Source organism: Haliotis asinina, chromosome 4 (genome assembly GCF_037392515.1).
Source record: "Haliotis asinina isolate JCU_RB_2024 chromosome 4, JCU_Hal_asi_v2, whole genome shotgun sequence".
Classification (NCBI taxonomy): domain Eukaryota; kingdom Metazoa; phylum Mollusca; class Gastropoda; order Lepetellida; family Haliotidae; genus Haliotis; species Haliotis asinina.
The window spans coordinates 49,924,177-49,937,195 of record NC_090283.1 but is presented as its reverse complement, the minus strand read 5'-3'; the positions used below and the strand labels follow the sequence as shown (position 1 = coordinate 49,937,195).

Below are 13,019 nucleotides of genomic sequence, written 5' to 3'. Positions count from 1 at the left end.
GGTCATGAGAGGAGGGGATTCAGGTGCGAGATTATGAATGGGAACGAGGTTCAGGTGCGGCATCATGAGGGAGGGGATTAAAGTGCGAGGTGAAGAGGTGGATGGGATTCAGGTGCACAGTCAGGTGCGAGGATATGATGGGGAGGGAATGCAGGTGTGCACTCATAGCAGGCAGAAGAATCAGATGCAAGATCATGGGGGGCATTCAGTTGCGAGATCATGAGGGGAGGGGATTCAGGTGCGAGATCATGAGGCGAGGGGATTCAGTTGCGAGATCATGAGGCGAGGGGATTCAGGTGCGAGATCATGAGGGGAGGGGATTCAGGTGCGAGATCATGAGGGAGGGGATTCAGGTGCGAGATCATGAGGGGAGGGGATTCAGGTGCGAGATCATGAGGGGATGGGATTCAGTTGCGAGATCATGAGGGGAGGGGATTCAGGTGCGAGATCATGAGGGGAGGGGATTCAGGTGCGAGATCATGAGGGGAGGGGATTCAGGTGCGAGATCATGAGGGGAGGGGATTCATATTTGGGGTCATGAGGGAAGGGAATTCGGGTGCAAGGTCATAAGTGTGTAGGGTGTGGTGCACCAACACACGTTTGATGCATAATTCATAATAACACGGCGGGATGGGTCATGGGTGATGTGGACTACTGTGCGGATATTTTAACTACGATGTGACCAATTCATTTCACCAAAATTTCACGGCTATTGAACGTGAATTGCTAAATCGAAGTCACACGGTCTCTCTATATTGACCATACTACTCACTATACATGTCTGCGCTAGGGTGACCATAGGTACTACAGTTGTCGACATAATAGAGCAACAGTACAAAGCTATTGGTTGTATTGAATACAACAGAAGTGACAATGGCAATAACGTCGATGAAAATAACAACCAGCGACAGGAGTACACCTTGTGAATTCTTTCACCAAGTCTGCCCAGAGTCGGTCATATGTCGAGATGCTTTCTGAGAAGCCCTTGCATTGTGTGTACATGCAGTGTGTGGAACGGAACAACAATCCAAACGCCTCCTTCGCCTGGATGAAATCGGTCGCTCTCAAATGTGAAAGAGGGCTTCTTTTTCTGTTGCTCAGGACCAGGCACTTCCCACTCGAAATCGCCACAATGCTATTCTTTAGTAAACTATTAACACGAAATGACGACAGTGTAATGAATTTACAGAGACTGTCCAACACCTTGCCAGTGGATGTCCTTGATCCACTTGAAGACACGATGGCACGACGCTTTGACTTTACGATCCTCATCGCCATGTTTGTGGCGTTGACTCCATCCAAGCAGGGATACTCTACATAGGCTCCCTGATCCATGGTACGACCCTGAACGTGCCCAGGGCGTCAGGAGAAAATGATGCTTTCAGGCTGCTGAGGATAAGGCCCATATACAGCCTCAGAAGAATTCCAGCAAACAAACATGATGTTGTCCTTTTTGAAAAAGCCAACAACCTTATTTAAATCATTGCATTTTCTGTTCCTTTTGACAGGAATGTGATTGGCAAGATTCAGGAAAGCATGCGAAATATGCAGACCTCGCCTTTGAAATGTCTCACTTACACCCAAGTACACTGTCAGACTCCCCTCTGTTAGCGGTGCCCGTGGCTTGGTACCTCCTGATCTCTTAGCGCAGATCAGGAGAGTGTCCGGGTTCTCCACTGGGAGCACAGCCCTTCTGACACGCGGGATAATGAAGAAATTTGCAGTGTTGGGGAGTCTACATATTCTCAGAAAAGTTCTTGGTGGGTGCGACTGGCCAGCGTTTCCTGGGAGGTTCCATTCCCAATCTGGGCTGGGTGATGAGGGGGCAAGGGCCCTGAGCTGATGATGAGTTTCGCAAGCCTGAATGTGCCAGGATCACCGGAACCCTCTCTGCTGCATACTGCCTTTAATGTGTAAAAACATAATCAGCTAACAACAACAGAGGTCAAGTTTCCCAAAGCAGGTCAAGGCTGGATATACAGGGTGAATATTATGATGTTCACGGGCTACAAGAGGGGTACGCAGTTGTTCTCATTGTACAGTATAATGTAGACGTAGTTGTACTAGAAGCTTCTATAAAAAACTTGTCGCTCTACCAGGCGACCTGGTTGCCAACGTATCCCCACTGTGTCGACTGATGTTCATCATGTTGATCACTAGATTGTTGCCAGTAAAGTGAAAGCCGCTACTTTCATCGTGGATGCACCACAAGGCATTACCTTTACAAGTTAGACACAACAAACTACGAATGGTAATCAAGCGACATATTCCTGACATTCACGAAAACAAAAAGTTGATAACCCATTTCAATAGATTAATTACAGATAAGTAATCAGTCATAGTTGCAGTTCTAGTCACATCAATGTGCGATGACCATATGCGGTTTAGGAATAAACGCTGAAAACATCTATGATGAATTCTCACAGACCGAGAGATCGTACACTAAATACGCAGGGCGGAGAAGGTAGCCTTGTTATTGAAGCTTTCGCTCATTACGACGAAGTCCCAGGTTCGAATCTCTACATGACTACATCTTGTGAGATCCCTCAGCGTGATGTTGCTTAAATATTGCTAAAAGCGGTCTAAAACCTTGGTCACTCACTACACCACACACATATAAAATACATATCACAAAGATTGGGTAAAGGTAGACTTATGTGATGACCGAGACACAATTAAAATAAACATCAGTTATTAATAAAACATAAAAAAACGAAACAACCTACCAAATGATTTGGTGTCGAATGTTCAATGAGTAAGCGAGTCTAGCTACACCCAGAAGCATTCTACCGATATGATGGCGGTATTTAAATAACCGAGTCTAGTCCAGGCAGTCCAGTGTTCAACAGCATGAGCATCGATCTTCGCAACTGGGATACGATGACATGTGTCAACCAAGTCAACGAGCCTGACCTCCCTATCCCGTTAGTCGCCTCTTAAGACAAGCATTTTGTGGCAATCGAATGTTTTAAAACAAAACGCATGTATGCATTACTTGTCTTTGAAGCTTAAAATATCCGAGAAAAAACCTTAGGTACAGAAAAGTAACCAAGTTTCTCAGAGTCAATATTATCTAACTTTGTCAGCGAATACTATGAAAACAATGTTTTCTTCACAGCTATATTCTCCATCTGAAAATCTTTAAAGTTTACACATTATATACAGAACTCCTGTACACATATTCACAGTACAACGACGCGGACGTACTGTTAAACAACCACATGTAAAGTGCTTTACGTCATACTGTTTTGAATTTCAAAAGAAAGAAAATTCGAAAGGTAGAGAGACACTAGCTGTGAAGTATTCTGCACTTGACGTTAACATAGCGTTTCGAGTTTCTATACAATTTCATATCGATCAAGACCATCTAAGAAATTGTTGCCAATATTAATTTTCCTGCTATCCTTTTGTGATACCATGTCTGTCAAGAGGCTGTTGAGAATAATTTCCGAAGGACGGTGATTGTGAACGCACGTTGTTCTATGAAGGTGACGTCATGTAATTGTTCTGACAGCGAGACCCAGCTAGTTAGCTTTTATTTCATAGATGCTGAAATAATGGACCCGAGCTGCATAGATGGACGGACATTGTGAGACTGTAGTGTAAAGGCGCATTGATTGTTCTCCCATCAATGGTTCAGTAGATAGCTAAACAATTTTATTGTGACGTTTTGTAGTCAGATATCTATGCCCCGTATGCAACGAACCCGTCACGGCGAGCATCCATTGTTGCGGTGAAAAGGCTTGTGAGAAGAGGCTTTAGGTTTATGACATAGAGTTTCCATAACACAAACAGACAATAAAGTCGGTTTGTACCCTAAACAATAGGTGCAAGATAGAGAACCAGAGTGGTTTCATTTTCCTACACTGCAAATCAATATTCGCGTGAGTGGGGGCTGCTTTCCTTTTGTGGCGATATTGGTAACTTTTCAAAACATATCGCGAAATGTATTTGTTCTCCTAGCTTGGTGCTATGCATGACTGAACTCTTAATCACGTGACCAGCTATTCAAATTATGACAAAAAGCGACATTCCATTTGTGAGGAATTTGTTGACGGTATTTTTGATCACGTCATGAATCTGTCGGCAATAATACCTCGGTACACAATTAGTTGCAACACTGAAAATGATCTTATTAACGCGACAACAGTGGGGATTTTAAGTGGGTTTACGGCCCAGAGCGCAGCCAGTCGAATATAGTTATTTGTTCAGAATAAACATCTCATTCCAAACGTTCTTGGCCATGCATTTCATTGCCAAGTAATTGATGTCGACACAACACGTGGGTGGGGAGGCGTATTGTCGATACTGATCGCTACCTGTGTCTCTGATCAAGCGAACAAATATAATTATCATTGTAACTGCAAGGTCGACTGTGGCGAGTAGGGGTGAGACGGGGTTATTCTTTACCTGAAAGTTTGTTTCGCTTACATGCGGCGATTTCACAGAGCAGGCCTAGTGAGATACGATGCCACAGTGATGCCTACTGTATCGTATCGACTCTGAATATACCAGTCTGTTCCAGCATGTGAAACAAGCGCCAGGCAGGGTAACATCAGGATCCATAGTTATGACGTGATCGAAGTATGGAACTACTGAGTAACCGCTATCTTAATAGAGCGTGTATCCCAATACACCGCCACGAAAGCGGTGTCAGGTCTTGTTGCATACTATATAACATAAGCACGGAAATGATCTGCTGTTTTGCATTCTGTGACTATAAAGTAAGATTCCATTTAAAAGTGCTTTTGTATTTTCCTGTGTATTTAAACTGACAACTTCTCTCTTCGTGTTGTAAAGAAGTAATTCAGTCTCAAAAAGTGTGCTCATGTATGTAGACATGAGATTAAAACATTCAGGGAGAAGAGACATATCAGAACAGTAATTCAGCGAAAGTAAACCCTGAAGTCAACAAATTGTTTTCGTTTAGTTACATTTTGCTTTTAGTTAGAGATAGGTTAGCTGGTAAGTTATATATTCAGTGATTTTAAGTCACTCGGATAAGCGCGACAGAAAACCCTCAGAGCATGTTGTCTAGCTTTATCAAAGGACGATCCCCAACCCCGATTAGTGACAAGTAGAAACATCTAAGTGAAAATATATTAATGACCGAGGGGACATTGTAACGCCGATGTACGCCGTTGTTAGTAATATCTAAGCAGTGTCAAGGAGTGGAACATCAATAACGGAAATCACATTTCGCAATCTCGACTAGGGTTGTAGCAAAAGGCGACTAACTGGATCGGGCGGTCAGACCTGGTTGACACATGACGTCGTATCCCAACTGCACAGATCGATGCTCATACTGTTGATCAATGGATTGTCTGGTCCAGAAGTGATTATTTACAGACATATAGCTGCAATAATGTTGAGTGCGGCGTGAATCTAAACTCTCTCATTTCGCATTAAATTAAGATCTTTTAACTTTCTGATTGATAATATTTGGACAACTCTGTAACAAATCGTTGTCAAGGCGTCTAAATCGTGTATTTTCATACTTACAGGCTACAGATGAACCAGGCACTAGGCCAACATATTTCTTCCGACACCAAATGGTGACATCGTCTCCAAGACTAGACAATGCTGTTTGGCCGTTTAGAGAGCTTTTAAGTGTAACACATATTGTATTTTGAATTACATTCTCTCAGGTTAAGTAAATGAAAGTAGTTCGTGTACGTTTGGGGGGGGGGGGGGGGGTTAAGTCCCATTCGGGAGATCGAATCCATTCTCTCAGTGTCAGGCACCTCATCGCCAGCACAGTGCACCCTTAGTACATTATAACTGAGAACGTTTCATCCTAAATGTAACATGTGAAACATTTGACCACTGTCTAAACGTCATAACCTTGGGTCGTGGGAGCCAATGTACATAGTAGTAAGAGATCAAGAAATCCAGTTGCCCGACTTCTATTTTTGTAGACGCCACGATGGCTGGGTGGGTTAGAGTGCTGACTGTATGTGCTGGAGATTAGGTGCATAACTCTGAGAGAGTGGGTTGGTACTGAATGGGACTTGTGACCTCTAACCAAAAGAGTAATCTCTGCCATGGAAATGGACACAACTGGTTGGCTCAATGCCGTGAGGTAACTGGCAACGTTACTAAACGATAGTGAAGATGGCAACTTTAAGAAATGAGGCTCCTTCCTTTGTCGGTATTAAGACATGAGCTGTGTATTTCTGGATAGGAATCGGGAGTCTCGAAGATGATCAAAGATGAGGGAAATCTAAAAACCGAATCAAGAAGTGAAAATGTTGATGAAGTACGTAGGTGATCGTGGGTGAGTGGGGGGAGATTAGGTTTATGCCGTAATTAGCAATTTTCCATCAATGTCACAGCGGGGAAACGAGAAATGGGCTTCACACGTACCCAAGGGTAATCGAATCTGTTTTTCGGCGTGACAAGCGAACGCTGTACCCACTAGGCTATGGACAATCGACGAGTCGCCTGTGGAGTTGGCACCTTCCATGAAAGAGCTGAGCCGAGGACCTTCTGCGGCATGGTAACTTTTCTAGCACACCCTGTTCTTCAAGGCTACTGAGTCCTGACCAGAAGTGGTCCATGCTTGTAAACTATCGTTGTTTTTATGGAGAACCAGCAGATTTTATTCAGTGTTTTGAGTCATTTTGAGTCTCTTGCTATCAACCAAAGACAACGGAAAAATCAATAGAATCGTTTAATGTCTCTTTTTCACAAAGAAGACAAAGTCTGTTTCATGTGTTTGCAAGGTGATGGCTTCGGTTTCCGAGGATTCCAAACATATTATACTGGTCGCTGCCCGAAAAGTTGGACGTATAAAAGTACTTTTTTCCTAAAGCATCTTCGTATTGCTAAGCCAACAATGCGACATCATCAAGAAATCAAGTTGTGCTGTTCTACCACGACAATACACGTGCTCGGTCATTTGTAGAAATGGTGTGACGTTGAAGGGCGAATAGCTGTTCATCGCTTGTTTGCAATTTACCCTATTATTATATAGAGGATACTAAATGACCTTCCGAGTGATACTATTTTTTAAGCGAGTTTATGATTTGGTATGATGCTAAATTTTTCACAAGTTACTAAAAATGAATTTCACGTAAGCGAGCACACCAACAAAATTGATAGAAACTGTCTGCAGTGTGACAGTGTGACTCAGATTTCCGCGAGTCAAGCAAGTTCTAATACCATTGTGTTAGAGGTATTAGTATTGTGACGTCATAACTGTAAACCAGTGTGACGTCATATGTCTAGCGGTATTACACGGGTGTAATATCACTGCAGTTTCTTCCACGGGTGAGTAATAACTGGAGGATACTAAACGACCTTCCGTGTAATACCATTTTTATTAAACGAGTTAATGATTTGGTATCAAACTCGCTTTCGCTCGTTTGATACTAAATCTTTAACGAGTTTAATAAAAATGATATTTCACGGAGGCGACTTTAGTATTCTGTTTATTACTCGCCAAAATAAATTGACAGAAACTGCCGCGAAACTGCCTACAGTGTGAGGACTCTCAGCTTTCCGTGAGTCAAGCAAGGGCAAGTAAAATTGCGACATCGGCATTAGCGTCGTGACGTCACAACTTTGAACCATTTTGACGTCATACGTCAAGCGGTATTACACTAGTGCAATATTGCCGTAAAAATATTACACTGCAGTATCTTCAACGGGAGAGTAATAAGGTCATGCATGAAACAATTTAGTTATTGACGAACAAAGGCTGGATGAATCATATTTTCATCTGACAACAAATACTCAAGTCCAGCATTATGTGACACGGTGCTGAAAGCCAATACAATTTGACAAATTAATACTGAATACCAATATTATATAAAATTATCATACTGTCCTCAGACATTCCCTAACATGGTAATACTGAAAACCATTAACATGTGACAAAATAATACTGAATTCCAGTATAATGTGTCACTATCATACTGAGATCAGGCAACACCTATTTAATAATGCTGAAAGCCACTGCGATTTGACCAAAAATACAAATTAACTGGACTCCAATAATATCCAAAATATGTACTAAATAACTCTCATTTGACATAGCGATACTATATTCCAATAATATTTCATGATAATCCAGTACTGAACAACAATCTTACCTATGCTAATAATTGAGGACGAAACCAATTATCATCTAACATAACCATCTAGCATTTCACAATTTTCTGACATAAACATTTCGCATTACACAGCACACTTGCGACACATTACCTGGGAAATATATTTCACATTCGGACGATATGTAAATGTATTTTAGAGGAACAGCCAGCTCGGCTGGGACTGGCATTTCTATTGAATATATACAGCTTAAAACTTTTTTTCAATTTTTATTTATGAAAAAACATGTTGCAACAACGTAATTTTTGTGGTAGACAATTTATCTTTTCCACCAACATTCTGAAGTGTAATTATTCTTTTCTCGAGAACACATATTTTCCGTTAAAATCACTGTCCCTCGTGTATGAGATATTTTCGTACTGACACTGACTGCTTTTATGGGATTTTAAAGAACCCCAAAATGACTGAATCCTTTTAATGAATCATAATCATCCTAAATACCGTTATGTTGAAGCATATTCCTGAGAGTGAATTACACTGTTTGCTGACGTGACCAAAAGTCACCCAGACTATAACAATGGTCCGCGCCAGAATCATAATATTGGTTATGAATCATGTTTTTAGCTGGCAAAACAAAACTAACAATCCTAAATAACACTATATTACATGTATAGCAGAATGACAATACTCAATAAAGTACACTGTCCGGTAAAATGCCAAACGTCCGAAACCGCCTTTCCCGAATTAACGCCACCCAGCGAATAAGTGAACCTTTGAATTCTGACTTCTTGAATCCCGTGATGTCGTGACTCTTCCCCAACGCTACAAAGTCACAAATGACACAACGATAACACGTTGAATCGATACAAAAGAACGATAACACCGATTACTCGAAACCTCTTAAGACATCTTTCAGAGTAATTAACTACATCAATACTTGCAGGGAAAACAAATACCAGAACGCTTGGCACCGACGGTATCTTGTACCAGCTTGTTGACAGAAATCGGACGTTTTCGGAAAAGACAAGTTGCGAACTGTCACGAAACGTTCCTGGTAAAGGCGGAGCGTTCCCGGTTCCACAAAATGCTTGTTTTCTGTGTCCTGAACCAAAGGCTAGTTTCATTATGCAATTGATCTGATTCTCAATTACCACAAATCCATGAGGTCGACATGGACAACGCAGATATGCTGTTGTCTCGTATTGATAATTTTCTGGCCTTTTAACTTATCGACAGCCGCTTTTGTCCATACAGAACGTTGGTAGTGCAGTTCTATGGTCTGCCCCCTGCTGCTGTGTCTGATGAATTACACGGCCAGCGAGAACGGGATATCCCGGGTATTTGTTGGAAGCTGGGACCTTATGCTTTAGTGTCAGTTTGACAAAAATCTTCAGTTATTGTATTTTAAGATATGAAAAAAAAAAGAAAAAAAGTTAAGGAAATTATGTTATTCCAGACTTGTCACAATTCGATTTAAACAATAAATATATACATTTGTAATGGGTGGATATGTACCCAAAAAATTGAATAACCTGTCAACAAGAATGGGCGATTGAATGCTGTTTGACGCCGCAATCAGAAAGATTCGAGCAATATCAGGGCTACTATCTTCTTTAGTCAGTTACGGGGCAACAAGTTAGACATCTCCCTGAAACACCATCATACCCTTGGACACATGAGGAGTGGGTTTAGGCGGTGGCACATGTGAATGGTATGAGGTTCCATTACATCAGTGGCAGTACAATGCAATAAATCCCCAGTAGCCTATGACTTATGTTGTCACTTACATATTAAAGAAAGATATCAAAACAGATTTCCCTCAGGTAATCAAACGACATAACACTGTTTTCAAAGCATCATAACACTTAAAACAAAAATATTTGAAACAGTACTGAGACACGGTCACGAAAGAGTGAGTCTATGACAGCACTGTCAGCACGCAAGAATTCCACTCCGAAGTTGGTATGCATTTCAGTTGCTTGAAAATTTATAATCAACAACAGCTACATCACAAATACACCATTCACCAAACGGCATTAAACACCCGGTGTTCATCGTCTAAATGACATGTCATAACTCTATCAACCCGCATCGTGTCGTTATTAGTCACGCTCAAAGAACGTTGTCACGCTCAACGAACGCCACATTTCCGTGCTGCTTTATGGCCGTTATGTCACGTGGAAATAACCCCCGTTTACTTCTCCATCTCTGTACAAGAAATGATTAATCCTGACACACACAGTGCATAGCAGTTCATACCATGATCAATTTGCCACGATAACACAGCCATGGCAAGCCAGCATTTATCGCTAATGCCACTACCCCCCATCCCGACCCCTCTAGTGTACAATGTGATTTCCTCTCATAGTACTGATCAATTAGTATATGAGGCAAGGATTGCTTTATTCGTCTCCCCTACTCGAAATTCTCATTTAGCCATCATTGTAAATGCCTCACGTGAGAGCGATATGGGAGCGAAATGGCATTTAGATTTTAAGTTACAATATCTCTTGAAAGCTTCCGAAGTGCATTCTAGGCAGAAGTAACACACAGCCAATAAACTCCTGCATCTACAGCACCGTAATGTTTTGCATGTTCGGCAGGCTATGTCGGAATTCCCTTTAAATGGATTTCGGAAATAGGAACGATCACTTAAAGGTGGTCATTGCATATGCGACAAATTGTTGCATTTGTATTTGTGTTGAGTATACCAAAAAAATCGAAAGGTGAAAAACAGTTTTGATCTATTCTGAATATATTTCCGAAACAATTAATGTAGTCTTTCTGTATTATATATTCACAACGAGAATACACCGAGAACTTTGCCCATAAAATAATATTTACGAAGGGATTTCATAGTACATTTCAATAATTCGTTAGCCAATGGGTGGTCAAACGCTTTCAAGGTGAATAGATGAGTTATACAAAAAGAATTTGACACACCTAGTCCGTGATGTTTGTTATTGGGTGAGGAGCTTGTGAGCGACAAATTGACGATGAAGCTGTTTGTTGCGAGGGAGGACCATAAAGGTTCCCCTTTTCTATAACGCCATGTATCTTCACTGGTTAATGTTGGTTAATAGCACGTACCTTCCACACGACCGGGACGGTGCCACCATTCGTCTTTTAGCAGAGATTTGTTTCATTTATATGGAAAGGGTGACCACTGAGTCACTAATTACTTTCATAATCTGTTGTGGATCATTTTAAAGTCTATTGAGTTTACTACATTACTACACTTACATAATGGGTCGGCGGCCTTATAGAAGACTGCGATAAACTCATCTACGTAGATCTACCAGTGTACGAAACTACTCTTCAGAGACTGTGTTCGTGATACTTGACGTGTCCCCGTATCGAAACTTACTTCCTAGGGAAAAACGTTAAAAGTAGTTACAGATTTTCCAACATTTTTCTTACAGTGCCATTGCATGTGTTTATGACAGGTGTCACCAGTATGCATAGGTTAATGACGTGTCACCAGCGGGGCTCGGTACCTTGTCGCCAACACCTGGTACCAAAACTAGTTGACAGTGATTCGTCAATGCATAGACTCCGAATTGTAACATTGACTCTGCTTACAGGACCGATTACTTATGTTTGAGGAAAGCGTCCTGTCGGTTCTTTCGAGACAGGTTTGGGGTAACGACATGTCATGCAGCACATCACCGAAATAGTTTCATAAAGACATACACAGTGTACTCACCCTGGTCATAATATCTATATGCTTCGTCAACTTCATGGAAGATCCCGAAGTTAGGTCCAGGTTAGGCCATATTAAGGCCTCAAATCACCTTCCACCATGTCACAACTTTCTTTTTTAAGGTCAACAGTTAAGCTTAAATGTCATCCATCTGACAGGAGAATCTTTAGTCTCACCAACCCTGTGCCAACGTAAATCCATCTGTTTCAAACACAGCACCGTGATCATTGAAGCAGTAAAGCAGTAAAAGAAACGCAAACGTCTTTCACATACGCACCAGATGTTCGAGAAATGAGAAACAGTTAGCTCATGTCTTCAAACTCAATAAACAAGCAAAACACACACAACTTTCATATTAAAGTTTCCAATCCCCGTCATCGAACTGTTATAAAATCCACGGTCCTTCCAATATCACTCCCAATTCAATCTGTGTAATCCACATGGAAGGTATGATCCTCGTGCACGTGCAAATTATCGTCTGCTTGGCACGTGAAGGTGTCGTCTGCTCGACGTGTGTAGGTAGCGCCTGCGCGGCTCCAGTGATGCCACGGAAATGCTTGCTGCCACGCTCAGCAACCGACAGCCTAGCCGCGGCCATCCACTGATGCAGAGGGGCCTGTGCGGCTCGGCGTGCTCGAAGCATCACAATAGCCCCGAGCCATTCAGTCTGTACAGTTTGATCCTGGGACGCAGCAAGCGCCGAGCTTCCGACTACTTCCTTAGTTAGTAGAGAAACCAACAATGGCCAAAACGCCATGGCATTGTTAAAAAGACAGTCTGGTGTTGTCTCCCGTGCCAGATGTGTCTCCGCGGATTGAAACAAGGCCTGTTGTGTGTAAAGCATATCACAATAAAACAACCCAACGGCAAGCTCAATACGGCATAGTTTCAAATTGTCCGTGCAATTTCTATGGCCTTACTTTGGGTGGCTGGAAACACAATGCTAGGAAAGTGCGTGCAGATTTGCCAATGGTCCGTATTCAAACCGAGCCTTTCAATCGCTGTTCGCAGGCTTGTGATAAATGTCCCTACAGACTTGCTACTCAACAAAGATATCTGTGTATGGTTTGAAATACTATCAGATTCGAGGTTTTATTACAGTAAAGATAAATGGTGCGGTTGTTGTTTGAAACAGAATACCAAGGCAGGCAAAGCGTTACGAAACTCAGCTGACAGTCTCACAGAAGCTGTCGTGAATGTTGCGAGTGAATTGTAGATAATTGTCGAGGGGAAAAGCCGGTAGTTCAGCCCGCAGCATGCC

General features: G+C 42.0%; 1 long non-coding RNA gene across 1 annotated transcript in view; it reads right to left on the bottom strand.

Moving 5' to 3' along the window:
- Window positions 1-12,578, bottom strand: part of LOC137281631 (uncharacterized) — a 254,568-nt gene extending 241,990 nt beyond the window's left edge. The window contains exon 1 of the long non-coding RNA XR_010956752.1: window positions 11,762-12,578. This is a non-coding gene — a long non-coding RNA (uncharacterized lncRNA). The remainder of the gene's footprint in view (window positions 1-11,761) is intronic.
- Window positions 12,579-13,019: the final 441 nt, after the last annotated feature.